Genomic DNA, 15,485 nt, shown 5'->3' with positions numbered 1-15,485 from the left:
TTAAGCCCCTAGCAGTCGAACAAATTATCGGATAATCATGCAACTTGAAATTTCGGTTCGGAAATATACTATTTAAATCTGTTGGCATGGGTTATAAGCATGTACAGTAGCTTCAGCGGAAAGTGAAATCAAACAGAACGCCTAGTGCCATAAGAAATACATTGGTTACATTTAAGCCTCTAGCAGTCAAACAAATTATCGGATAAACATGTACCTTGAACTTTCTGTTCGCAAATATACTATTTGAATCTGTTGGCATGGGTTATAAGCATGTAGCTCATGTATGTTGGGTATTCAGCCCGAAGGCTGGTTGGATCCTCAACAGGTTCACCATTAGCTGTCATAGATGGCCTAGGTGTCACTGAAGAGGCGTACTAGGGAAATTAGGAGTGAGGTAGTTTCCCGTTGCTTTCCTCACTGAGCCAGAAGTTGCTATTGCACATCAGTCTGCCAAGCCCACTGAAATGCATGCACCAACCGACCCTATGAGACATTTTCACACCATTCATAGCAGGGACTGGCTGCAATGTAGCTCATGCGGAAAGTGAAATAAACAGTTCGCGTGCTAACGCAGCATACCAGGTGACCGTGACGTCACGACCACCTGCTCTTGTTTGTAAACAAAGCCACGGGCTTGGCCACGTGCTTGTTTGACAGCTGTCACCTTGACGGACCCTAACCTCACTTTTAAGGACAATAGAGCATCGTTAACCTTACTGCTGCCATCTTCACGGCGCTAAACCTCATTGTTTCCACCTTATTCACGTCGTGGCGCGGAATTTAAAATCCACGTGCTTTTTTGGCGCCTGTTAAGATAACAGATGTCACCTTTAACCACGTGGGCGCGAAATTTTAAACATCGCTGACCTCACTGCTGCCATCTTGACGGCGCTAAACCTCACTGTTGCCTCCTTATGCACGTAGTAGTCGGCAGTTTAAAATTCACGTGCTTTTTATCAAAATTCTGTTACTATCAAGGTAGTAGGGTCGTAGCCATAGTTAAAATACATCCTAGCGTTTGCTTGGAAAACCGAGTGTAGGAGGGTATACCTTAAATAGCGGTAAAGACAGCAGCTTCCTCCTCCTCCTCCTCCATATTAGACGCAGTTTTACAGATAGATAGGCAGTTGTTATTTGCCGGTGTTGTCATTTGCCGGTTGCAGTGTAAAACTATACATCATATCTACCTGTAAAACATCTATTGTGTTTATGTGTGATCTTTGTAATGTGAATTTTTCAAGACTTGACAATCTTCAACGACATAAGGCTGTAAAGCATAACTTCGAAATATATGCATGCAAACAATGTACTGCTATATTCAACAGACGTGATAATCTCACACGACATGTAAATTCTAAACACACTAGCATGTGCCCGCGGCTTCGCCCGCGTTTATTAATTCAACCACATTAGTTGTTTCTAAACCGTAAAAGTTGCTTGCTGATGACGTTGACAGCTTCATTTCTCGGAGCAAAAATCGCTTTTTGACGCAGCATGCCCATAAGTGATCGGTGAAATGCTATGCCCATGTACGTTATATTAAAAATTTCATATCCCTGCGTCGCGTAGATTTGCCGGACATCGCACATATACACACAGACAAACAATTCCGGATATCACGGACTGAACAAAAATAGCTTCCTATGCCATGTACTTAAAATGGCATCTTGACTGATATATGTTTTAATATTCCTTTTTTTTTTTTTTTTTTTTTTTTGCAAAATTGGCTTTACGCCGCACCGACAGGAAATAGGTCTTATGGTGTCGATGGGGTAGGAAAGGTCTTATGGCGCCGATGGGATAGGAAAGGAATAGGAGTTTGAAGGAAACGGTCGTGGCCTAAATTAAGGTACAACCGCGGCATGTGTATGATGTGAAAATGGTAAAATACGAAGAGCCATCTTCAGGGCTGCCGACAGTGGAGTTCGGAGCTACTATCTCTCGAATGCAAGCTCACAGATATGCGCCCCTAACCACACGGCCAGCTCGCTCGGTTTACTATCTTTTGTTTATCTGTCTTATTTTATAGGCCTATGTTTCCTCTGAATAAAATAATAAAATATAAGAGTGAGTTAGTCGAAAGAAAATACGGCTCTCGTTTTATTGCTGGTATAGTCAAATCCTCGCATTACCTAACATTTTGTTAATAAAAATGAATTTCGGGTAAATAATTAATTAAATTAATAATTAAATTATTAAAACGATTACTACAAATAATTAATAACAACAGGTCTTTACCTATACAAATATTCATCGAACAATACGCCTATGTTAAACATTTCAGAACTCTTTGCCTAGGCATCGCACACACACGTATATACACACAGACAAACACTTCCGGATATTACGGATTTGATGTGGTTCTTCGTGCCTGGGACCGAAAATAGCTTTGTACACCATAGGCTTAAAATGGCTCCTTGACTTGTATTACCTATCTTATGTACGTCGCCTAGCGACAGTGAATCTCTACATTTAATCTCGGCGATAGCACCTTGGATTGTCATATTCTAGCACAAGTTTTCCGACGGTTTTTCGTTTATAACCCACCGACGAAAGCTAAAATGAAAAATCCGGCTTCAAGATACATTCGGACCCACTTCCATCTACCTACGTTCAAAATTTCAGATCTCTTCGTGCCGTAGATTTGGTTGGGCATCGCGCACTCACAGACAGACAGACAGACAGACAGACAGACAGACAGACAGACAGACAGACAGACAGACAGACAGACAGACAGACAGACAGACAGACAGACAGACAGACAGACTAACAGACAGACAGACAGAGATACACTTGTTTATTTTATTATTATTATTATTATTATTATTATTATTATTATTATTATTATTATTATTATTATTATTATTATTATTATTATTCACTTAGCTAAACGGCCAACTAGGCACCACGATAAGCCTCATTTTACATTCTGGCATTTGTTCGCTTGATCCACATCGTCTTCATTAGTTCACTACGTTTAGCACGACGTTCTTTTGTCCATTTAGCACCAGTTGCCCGTTCACGTTCCGGAAAGTCCCAAAAGTCTTGATGGCTGCTCTGAAAATATTTCGGTCTTGTGCTTCTTCTGCGTGTATGCCCAGTTCTTTAAGATCTTTCTTGACATCAAAGTACCATGGCACTGCCACTTTGGGTTTTGGGTCAAATATACTGAACCCATGCCTTTGTGCCCTAAGAACATTATGTATAAATCGACAATCATTTAAAAGTTGGATTCTTGATAGCATGGATTTGACACGTGACGAGTGGGTGATTACCTTCGGTCCCACGCTCTGGGGTACGTGACGTCAGCCACACGTGTCAACGGCGGAAGAATCTCAAGTCATTTTTGTGAACTATTTCAAAGCGCGTGTACATGGCGTGACCCAAGCCAAGTCAAAAAAATATAGTGCCTATCAAAGGAGGTCAATCATCTCACAAATCGAACCCGTAAAAATTTTAAATGTCCATGAACACTACCGCCAGAAATGTAGCAAGCATGTAGTCACTTTCAAAACTTTTGAAATTACAGTTTAGGTAAGTCAGAAAATTTATAGAAATTTTCTTGGCGGCAAAGGGAGATATCCGAAGAGAGGGGGTAACTGCTATAAATATGAAGGGACGCCATGACGAAGTCTCCTTCTCCGGCATTTGTGATACAAAGCGGACGGAAAATTGTTGAGCTGCTCTGCGAAATCAAACAACGAAAGTAGACTGAGTTCAACTGCAGATTTTAGCCATTGTGGCTAGGTCTTGTCTCTATGAGGAGATAGTTTTCTTGAGTGAAATAATTGTACCAGATAGGACGGTCAAAGTACTCAATAAATTCTAATGTGATTAAGTAATTCGTGTGCCGAAATGATTATAGTCCATCGTGTGCGCTCAGCAAACAAGTGAAGGGTATTTTCTTTTTTTATGCTTTATTCCAGGAAACCTGAAGAAAATTAATAATGAACTGTGAAGCCATGAATGTAAAAATGGCTAAAAAAATGCCAGGGTCGCAGGTGAGCCCTATGACTACATGAGGTAGGTGACTTTCCATCTTACTACCTCTTATATCTTGTCTCGTGATCTCTAAAAGTGTATTTGAATGGGGATATACGACGCAGTGGTCACCCTACTAAGTTTTGTAAATGTGAGAGTACGACTAAAAGAGTCATTTGTTTTATTTTCCACTTGGATAAAATTTTGAAGTCTTGCGAGTGCCGTATAATGTTGTAAAAAGTTATTGAATAGGATCCGAAGTGATATCACGTCCAATGTAGATCGTCATCCGTGTGAGTGTACTCCCTATATTTTGTGATGCCAAATTAAGATGTTCAGTCGACGTAAATTTTTCCTGTCTGCAATTTGACGTTAATAATAATAATCCATGGTTACTCATTTTCAATCGAGTGGAAGCGCGCTGTCGGGTGAGAACCTAGGGTGATGAATTTGGTCACGGAGAGAAACGTTTTTCTAGGCCCATTTTAAACTGTGTCTGACTGACAATAAAAGATCTAGTTGAATGTTTCAGTCATTTCTCGTAAAAATTTAGTTATTAAATACGATATCATTTATGCGAAGTTATTCATGATTAATGCATTGTGCGATATTAGACGTCGAGATTTCTAGTGAGGATTTTATTCCAGTTCTTTGTCGATGATAATTGTGGAGCTGGGAAACAGAGGTTAGTTTTGTTGATATGAGATTTGTGAATCAGGTTAGAGTCCTGTCATTGAAGCCGGGACACGGAAGCCCGAGGAAAGTTTTATATGAGTTGAGATGAGATGTGCGAATCAGGTTAGAGTCCTGTCATTGAAGCCGGGACATGATAGCCCGAGGAATATTTTATAATGTTGAGAATGGAAAGAAATTCATAGAAATCCATAGCGGTATTAATTGGCGACGCGTATAATTAGTGTGGGCATCTTGAAGCATAATCTGTGCATTTTGTTGGTTAGAATATCGTATTTGTTTAATTATGTCGGCAGAGTTTAAAGGGAGCATTTTGAGAAGCCAGTCAACTGTGAATAAACCAGGTGTTTCATGTAACTGCCAAGCGAACTTGGGGGGTGAGAGGCCTCTACTGTGATAACGGAACAGGCGTGGAATTGAGATTGTACTGTATTCTCGGCCAGGGAAAACGTTAAAATGCTGGATTTAGTTGAAATTCATAGCCGGTAATGATCTGAGTATTGTGAAATACTGTAATTGGGGACGTAATGAACATTTGAAATCACGAACTTTGAGTATAAGGAATAGAGTAACCAAATTCAGGGTTGTCCAACTATAGAGCGATGGTTGTGATGATCGGTTTGTCTGTGAGGGGTGTGCAAAATTCATAAATGGTAATGACGAGATATGACATCGTAATTATATGGCGAGTTGTTTGGTTTGTACGTAGATTATTAGGATATCCAAGTGTTAATAACGGTTAGGGCTATATTAGATTTTAAAAGTGTGAGATCAGGAGACAAGATATATAACTGGACATGAATTATGTAACAATTCTTTTCCAGCCAGACAAACATCACAATATTGAATTCACATCACAGCTGCGTAGGAATTTGTAAAGAAACCAGAGTCCGCGGAGATAAAATTTGTTGTTCGTTAACATTTCGTCAAATCATTTCAATTTATTTAATTATTAAATTCAGTGAAACCGCATTTTGAAATAACTTTAATCAAGCGAATAACTTGGAGATGCATTCTGGAAATTTTAGTTTGTTTTCTGGGGAATATTAAAAAATAAAGTAACGATTAAAGGGACATATCCGAAGGAAATGGATTTTACTGCCACAAAGTTTGTGAGCATTGCTATTGTTGTAATTATTGAACTTTGATTGATTGAGCAGTGAATGTGCTAGGATAGTAAAGTGGAAACTTTGGTCATCAACCGATGTAACTTAATTGTGTTTAGCCTTCAGCCTAGAAACTTGGATGGTCAGGGGGTCATCAACCTCAGTGACTTAGATTAGGGCCATATGCCATTGTAGCATCCTTTCCTTGCGGTCATCATCCACAATGACTTTAAAGTAACTTGGAAGATTAGATGTCGGTCCATGACATAGACGCAGGTCACATCGATTCAATTAAGGGTCCATGCCGTAGAACCACTGTGTGGCACACACCGATTGGACGGCCTTAATTATACCCAGAGTCCAGAGTTCGTGTTACGAGGGCTGGACCATAACGAATCACTATGATGGTACATGTGGTCTCACATGGAAGCCGAATTTAAGGATTTCCAGACTTTCCTTTCTTAAATGATGAATGATTGAGATAATGGTTTCTAGTATGAATGCCCGTCAGGCAGTTACGTTAAAGTCTCACACCAGTGTTCTGACGTTTATGTAAAAATGATTGTGGTGTCCAGTGGACACAATTGACTTCTATGACACCTTTGATATATCTGATTGCTTCAGAATTTTCCTGAATAAATAGGAATCTTTTAAATAGACCTTTCATTCCAGTAGATAGATTAGAATTACTGAACCCTACCTTTACCTCAGCAAGTGACGAAGAACCCGATACGACCCAAGAGACAGACCTCATGAGCTTTGCTGATAGGTAAGAAAGGTAGGTATCCCTCTATATGGACCTAAAGGGTTCATTAAAATGTCGCACCAACGTTGGGGCATAAGTCACGATAACGATGAGGGAACCTAAGTCACGATAACGATAAGGATATTTTGGAAAAATCGTGTACTAGAGGAAAAGAGAAATAATGTTGAGGCTATGCCACATTATGGATGATAAAATCGTGCGCCAGAGTTGAGAGTGAACTTGAAGAATCAGATAAACGCCCGATGAGTAAGGCTAGGAGATACCACTATGAGAATAATTTATCTACTGAATGAAAGGTATAATTTGAGTGTGTTAGAGTAATTTCCCAAATTTTTGAATACTGGTTTGAGTGTTTTGGCTGATCACTTTGATCGAGTGAACATTGAATTTCACATTTTATTAAATAAAATTTTAGAGAGTGTTGCATTAACAGTGTGATGTGTTAGATAGGAGGATGTTGTGATATTTATCGTTGTAGTCCTATTATACGCCGTTGAAGTCTCGGGCTCACCGATGACCTATCGTTTTCTGTTAAATACAGTATGTTTATGCAGGAGGGAGAATTGGCCCAAGGGCAGGTGGTCCAAATGATCAAGGACTTAATGGAGAGGATGGAAGCCAATAGGAAGGACTTAAGTGAGAGTATTAAATCCATGGATGTAAGGTTGGATAATAAGCTAGAGACAGTGGACAATAAATTAGATAGTGCAGATGTAGAATTAAAAGGTATGAAGGAAGTTGTATTACAAGTTGTCCATTTCATGACCGTATCGATGTTTAATCAAGAAGTATAAATAACCACCTAATCGATACTTTATTAATGCATCAATAAAGTATCGATTATGTGGTTATTTATACTTACTTCATGAAGGAAGTTGTTCAAAATGTTGACATTAAAGTGCAGGACACTCAGGATAGTTGTAAGGAAGCTAGCGTTGATATTAGGAAGGACTTTGGTGACTTAAATGTGAAGGTGGACCAGAACACTAAAGCACAGGTTGACTTTAAACATGAAATAAATCAGCAGTTCATAGAAACTCGCGAGCTACATCGTGTTCTTAGTGAAAATCAGGACATAATTAGAGGAGACCTCGATAGGCACGTCAACGAAAGTAGGGAACTACATAAGCAGTTGATGTCAGATCATGCTGAGCTTAGGGCCGATCTGAAGACAGAGGTAGAGAAGTTCAACATCATGCGTGAAGACGATAAGTCAAAGGTCTTCACAGCGATGAATGAACATAAGGAAATGTTGTGTAAAGAGATAGCCGTCGTAAATGACAAAGTAGACCAGGTAGCCGAAGACGTCAAGGCAACTGTAGACCAGCGTATTGAGGCCATTGACTTAAAATTAATCCAGATGAATAAAGAGGATATAAGAAAATTAGGTACAACTCAGGAAGAAACGGCTAGGAGTATTGAGGAGGTACAGGCAGACATGAAGGAACCAAGTGAAAATATAAAGGCGGATGCGAAAGACTCGAACAAGAAGTTAGAAGCAGTGGATGTTATACTGGCCCGTATACTTGAATATCTAACTTACATGAAGTCTCCTAAATCAGCATCACAAGTAACTAAGCATGTGGAAAACCAAGTGAATGTCGTAAACCAGATCCAAGAGAGTAGACCGGAAAGGGATGTTTCGCAGGCAGTCATACAAGAGAATAATGGGCAACAGTTTGAGACCATACCAAACCAGGACAGTAAGAATTGGGGACAGCTTAGCTACCTGTACGGAAAGTGGAATAGACGCCGTGATCCATGTAGGAGGAACCAGGGTCGATGTCGAGAAAATTCTTACCAAAGACGCAGACGCCGTTGTGGAAATGAAACCGATAGAAGGTGGAATAATTACAAATCCAGACATTCTGATCTATGGCATGGGTCTGAAGAGGAAAAAGCAAAACCTAAACGATCTGGGGCCAATAAGAAGAAGAGGTCTAAGAAAAGCAGCAGTGATGAGAGTGACGATAATTCAGACGAGGATGCCAGTGATGACGATTACAGTCCGTCAAGAAAGGCTAAAGCAAATGCGAAGAAGTGTAAGCCTGATGCTAAAATGAAGAAGATGAGGATAATGATGAAGAAGAAGTGTAAGCCAGCTGCAAAAATGAAGAAGATAAGGATGATGATGAAGAAGAAGAGTAAGCCAGCTGCTAAAATGAAGATGAGGATGATGATGAAGAAGAAGGGTCAGCCAGCTGCTAAAATGAAGAAGATGAGGAGAATGATGAAGAAGAAGAACGGTAAACCACCTGCAAAAATGAAGAAAGTCAGTGACAACGATAATAATGAGGACAGGAATTTGAACCCAGAAACTTCGCATTTTGATGTGAATTCAAGTTCGTCGAGAAGTTGGAAGGACAAACCACCTAACTTCCAATAAGTCAACTACAAATTCACTGGAGATCTACCCCGCAGCCCCGACCTCGCCAAGCAACCAAGAACTACCAGGAAGCTGAAGGCATTGAACCCTTTAGGTCCATATAGAGGGATACCTACCTTTCTTACCTATCAGCAAAGCTCATGAGGTCTGTCTCTTGGGTCGTATCGGGTTCTTCGTCACTTGCTGAGGTAAAGGTAGGGTTCAGTAATTCTAATCTATCTACTGGAATGAAAGGTCTATTTAAAAGATTCCTATTTATTCAGGAAAATTCTGAAGCAATCAGATATGTCAAAGGTGTCATAGAAGCCAATTGTGTCCACTGGACACCACAATCATTTTTACATAAACGTCAGAACACTGGTGTGAGACTTTAACGTAACTGCCTGACGGGCATTCATACTAGAAACCATTGTCTCAATCATTAATCATTTAAGAAAGGAAAGTCTGGAAATCCTTAAATTCGGCTTCCATGTGAGACCACATGTACCATCATAGTGATTCGTTATGGTCCAGCCCTCGTAACACGAACTCTGGACTCTGGGTATAATTAAGGCCGTCCAATCGGTGTGTGCCACACAGTGGTTCTACGGCATGGACCCTTAATTGAATCGATGTGACCTGCGTCTATGTCATGGACCGACATATAATCTTCCAAGTTACTTTAAAGTCATTGTGGATGATGACCGCAAGGAAAGGATGCTACAATGGCATATGGCCCTAATCTAAGTCACTGAGGTTGATGACCCCCTGACCATCCAAGTTTCTAGGCTGAAGGCTAAACACAATTAAGTTACATCGGTTGATGACCAAAGTTTCCACTTTACTATTCCAGCACATTCACTGCTCAATCACTCAAAGTTCAATAATTACAACAATAGCAATGCTCACAAACTTTGTGGCAGTAAAATCCATTTCCTTCGGATATGTCCCTTTAATCGTTACTTTATTTTTTAATATTCCCCAGAAAACAAATTAAAATTTCCAGAATGCATCTCCAAGTTATTCGCTTGATTAAAGTTATTTCAAAATGCGGTTTCACTGAATTTAATAATTAAATAAATTGAAATGATTTGACGAAATGTTAACGAACAACAAATTTTATCTCCGCGGACTCTGGTTTCTTCACAAATTCCTACACAGCTGTGATGTGAATTCAATATTGTGATGTTTGTCTGGCTGGAAAAGAACTGTTACATAATTCATGTCCAGTTATATATCTTGTCTCCTGATCTCACACTTTTAAAATCTAATATAGCCCTAACCGTTATTAACACTTGGATATCCTAATAATCTACGTACAAACCAAACAACTCGCCATATAATTACGATGTCATATCTCGTCATTACCATTTATGAATTTTGCACACCCCTCACAGACAAACCGATCATCACAACCATCGCTCTATATTTGGACAACCCTGAATTTGGTTACTCTGTTCCTTATACTCAAAGTTCGTGATTTCAAATGTTCATTACGTCCCCAATTACAGTATTTCACAATACTCAGATCATTACCGGCTATGAATTTCAACTAAATCCAGCATTTTAACGTTTTCCCTGGCCGAGAATACAGTACAATCTCAATTCCACGCCTGTCCCGTTATATCCCCGCTGTTTTCCCCCTATCAGCTGAGGACTCTCACCCCCGAGTTCGCTTGGCAGTTACATGAAACACCTGGTTTATTCACAGTTGACTGGCTTCTCAAAATGCTCCCTTTAAACTCTGCCGACATAATTAAACAAATACGATATTCTAACCAACAAAATGCACAGATTAAGCTTCAAGATGCCCACACTAATTATACGCGTCGCCAATTAATACCGCTATGGTTTTCTATGAATTTCTTTCCATTCCCCAACATAAAACATTCCTCGGGCTTCCGTGTCCCGGCTTCAATGACAGGACTCTAACCTGATTAGCACATCTCATCTCAACTCATGTAAAACATCCCTCGGGCTTCCATGTCCCGGCTTCAATGACAGGTCCAACCTGATTCACAAATCACATATCAACGAAACTAACCTCTGTTTCCCAGCTCCACAATTATCATCGACAAAGAACTGGAATGAAATCCTCACTAGAAATCTCGACGTCTAATATCGCACAATGCATTAATCATGAATAACTTCGCATAAATGATATCGTATTTAATAACTAAATTTTTACGAGAAATGACTGAAACATTCTACTAGATCTTTTTATTGTCAGTCAGACACAGTTTAAAATGGGCATAGAAAAACGTTTCTCTCCTTCACCAAATTCATCACCCTAGGTTCTCACCCGACAGCGCGCTTCCACTCGATTGAAAATGAGTAACCATGGATTATTATTATTAACGTCAAATTGCAGACAAAAAATTTTACGTCGACTGAACATCTTAATTTGGTGTCACAAAATATAGGCAGTACACTCACACGGATGACGATCTACATTGGACCTGATATCACTTCGGAACCCTATTCAATAACTTTTTACAACATTATACGGCACTCGAAAGACTTCAAAAATTTTGTCCAAGTGGAAAATAAAACAAATGACTCTTTTAGTCGTATTCTCACATTTACAAAACTTAGTAGGGTGACCACTGCGTCGTATATCCCCATTCAAATACACTTTTAGAGATCACGAGACAAGGTATAAGAGCTAGTAGGATGGAAATTCACCTACCTCATGTAGTCATAGGGCTCACCTGCGACCCTGGCATTTTATTTAGCCATTTTTACATTCATGGCTTCACAGTTCATTATTAATTTTCTTCAGGTTTCCTGGAATAAAGCATAAAAAGTAAAGAAAATACCCTTCACATGTTTGCTGAGCGCACACGATGGACTATAATCATTTCCGCACACGGATTACTTAATCACATTAGAATTTATTCAGTACTTTGACCGTCCTATCTGGTACAAATATTTCACTCAAGAAAACTATCTCCTCATGGAGACAAGACCTAGCCACAATGGCTAAAATCTGCAGTTGAACTCAGTCTACTTTCGTTTTTGATTTCGCAGAGCAGCTCAACAATTTTCCATCCGCTTTGTATCACAAATGCCGGAGAAGGAGACTTCGTCATGGCGTCCCTTCATATTTATAGCAGTTACCCCCTCTCTTCGGATATCTCCCTTTGCCGCCAAGAAAATTTCTATAAATTTTCTGACTTACCTAAACTGTAATTTCAAGAGTTTTGAAAGTGACTACATGCTTGCTACATTTCTGGCGGTAGTGTTCATGGACATTTAAAATTTTTACGGGTTCGATTTGTGAGATGATTGACCTCCTTTGATAGGCACTATATTTTTTTGACTTGGCTTGGTTCACGCCATGTACACGCGTTTTGAAATAGTTCACAAAAATGACTTGAGATTCTTCCGCCGTTGACACGTGTGGCTGACGTCACGTACCCCAGAGCGTGGGACCGAAGGTAATCACCCCCCTCGTCACGTGTCAAATCCATGCTATCAAGAATCCAACTTTTAAATGATTGTCGATTTATACACAATGTTCTTAGGGCATAAAGGTCATGGGTTCAGCATCAACTAACATCCGTACACCAGGAGATGAACAACTGCATAAGAGAGAAGAAAGGAATTTATGTTCAAAGGTCATGTTTCATCAGACGTCAAAATTAGAAATTTCGCCATCTGGAGTATTTTAAAGGAAATTCCTTGTCACTGTGCGAAAGAAATTCGTGTCTTGGGGCAAATATGAACCCATGCCTTTGTGCCCTAAGAACATTATGTATAAATCGACAATCATTTAAAAGTTGGATACTTGATAGCATGGATTTGACACGTGACGAGGGGGTGATTACCTTCGGTCCCACGCTCTGGGGTACGTGACGTCAGCCACACGTGTCAACGGCGGAAGAATCTCAAGTCATTTTTGTGAACTATTTCAAAGCGCGTGTACATGGCGTGAACCAAGCCAAGTCAAAAAATATATAGTGCCTATCAAAGGAGGTCAATCATCTCACAAATCGAACCCGTAAAAATTTTAAATGTCCATGAACACTACCGCCAGAAATGTAGCAAGCATGTAGTCACTTTCAAAACTTTTGAAATTACAGTTTAGGTAAGTCAGAAAATTTATAGAAATTTTCTTGGCGGCAAAGGGAGATATCCGAAGAGAGGGGGTAACTGCTATAAATATGAAGGGACGCCATGACGAAGTCTCCTTCTCCGGCATTTGTGATACAAAGCGGATGGAAAATTGTTGAGCTGCTCTGCGAAATCAAAAACGAAAGTAGACTGAGTTCAACTGCAGATTTTAGCCATTGTGGCTAGGTCTTGTCTCCATGAGGAGATAGTTTTCTTGAGTGAAATAACTGTACCAGATAGGACGGTCAAAGTACTCAATAAATTCTAATGTGATTAAGTAATTCGTGTGCCGAAATGATTATAGTCCATCGTGTGCGCTCAGCAAACAAGTGAAGGGTATTTTCTTTTTTTTATGCTTTATTCCAGGAAACCTTAAGAAAATTAATAATGAACTGTGAAGCCATGAATGTAAAAATGGCTAAAAAAATGCCAGGGTCGCAGGTGAGCCCTATGACTACATGAGGTAGGTGACTTTCCATCTTACTACCTCTTATATCTTGTCTCGTGATCTCTAAAAGTGTATTTGAATGGGGATATACGACGCAGTGGTCACCCTACTAAGTTTTGTAAATGTGAGAGTACGAATAAAAGAGTCATTTGTTTTATTTTCCACTTGGATAAAATTTTGAAGTCTTGCGAGTGCCGTATAATGTTGTAAAAAGTTATTGAATAGGGTTCCGAAGTGATATCACGTCCAATGTAGGTCGTCATCCGTGTGAGTGTACTGCCTATATTTTGTGATGCCAAATTAAGATGTTCAGTCGACGTAAATTTTTCCTGTCTGCAATTTGACGTTAATAATAATAATCCATGGTTACTCATTTTCAATCGAGTGGAAGCGCGCTGTCGGGTGAGAACCTAAGGTGATGAATTTGGTCACGGAGAGAAACGTTTTTCTAGGCCCATTTTAAACTGTGTCTGACTGACAATAAAAGATCTAGTTGAAAGTTTCAGTCATTTCTCGTAAAAATTTAGTTATTAAATACGATATCATTTATGCGAAGTTATTCATGATTAATGCATTGTGCGATATTAGACGTCGAGATTTCTAGTGAGGATTTTATTCCAGTTCTTTGTCGATGATAATTGTGGAGCTGGGAAACAGAGGTTAGTTTTGTTGATATGAGATTTGTGAATCAGGTTAGAGTCCTGTCATTGAAGCCGGGACACGGAAGCCCGAGGAAAGTTTTATATGAGTTGAGATGAGATGTGCGAATCAGGTTAGAGTCCTGTCATTGAAGCCGGGACATGATAGCCCGAGGAATATTTTATAATGTTGAGAATGGAAAGAAATTCATAGAAATCCATAGCGGTATTAATTGGCGACGCGTATAATTAGTGTGGGCATCTTGAAGCATAATCTGTGCATTTTGTTGGTTAGAATATCGTATTTGTTTAATTATGTCGGCAGAGTTTAAAGGGAGCATTTTGAGAAGCCAGTCAACTGTGAATAAACCAGGTGTTTCATGTAACTGCCAAGCGAACTTGGGGGGTGAGAGGCCTCTACTGTGATAACGGGACAGGCGTGGAATTGAGATTGTACTGTATTCTCGGCCAGGGAAAACGTTAAAATGCTGGATTTAGTTGAAATTCATAGCCGGTAATGATCTGAGTATTGTGAAATACTGTAATTGGGGACGTAATGAACATCTGAAATCACGAACTTCGAGTATAAGGAACAGAGTAACCAAATTCAGGGTTGTCCAAATATAGAGCGATGGTTGTGATGATCGGTTTGTCTGTGAGGGGTGTGCAAAATTCATAAATGGTAATGACGAGATATGACATCGTAATTATATGGCGAGTTGTTTGGTTTGTACGTAGATTATTAGGATATCCAACTGTTAATAACGGTTAGGGCTACATTAGATTTTAAAAGTGTGAGATCAGGAGACAAGATATATAACTGAACATGAATTTTGTAACAATTCTTTTCCAGCCAGACAAACATCACAATATTGAATTCACATCACAGCTGCGTAGGAATTTGTGAAGAAACCAGAGTCCGCGGAGATAAAATTTGTTGTTCGTTAACATTTCGTCAAATCATTTCAATTTATTTAATTATTAAATTCAGTGAAACCGCATTTTGAAATAACTTTAATCAAGCGAATAACTTGGAGATGCATTCTGGAAATTTTAGTTTGTTTTCTGGGGAATATTAAAAAATAAAGTAACGATTAAAGGGACATATCCGAAGGAAATGGATTTTACTGCCACAAAGTTTGTGAGCATTGCTATTGTTGTAATTATTGAACTTTGATTGATTGAGCAGTGAATGTGCTGGGATAGTAAAGTGGAAACTTTGGTCATCAACCGATGTAACTTAATTGTGTTTAGCCTTCAGCCTAGAAACTTGGATGGTCAGGGGTCATCAACCTCAGTGACTTAGATTAGGGCCATATGCCATTGTAGCATCCTTTCCTTGCGGTCATCATCCACAATGACTTTAAAGTAA

This window comes from Anabrus simplex, chromosome 3 (assembly GCF_040414725.1).
Source record: "Anabrus simplex isolate iqAnaSimp1 chromosome 3, ASM4041472v1, whole genome shotgun sequence".
Classification (NCBI taxonomy): Eukaryota; Metazoa; Arthropoda; class Insecta; order Orthoptera; family Tettigoniidae; genus Anabrus; species Anabrus simplex.
Note: the sequence above shows the minus strand (reverse complement) of the source record.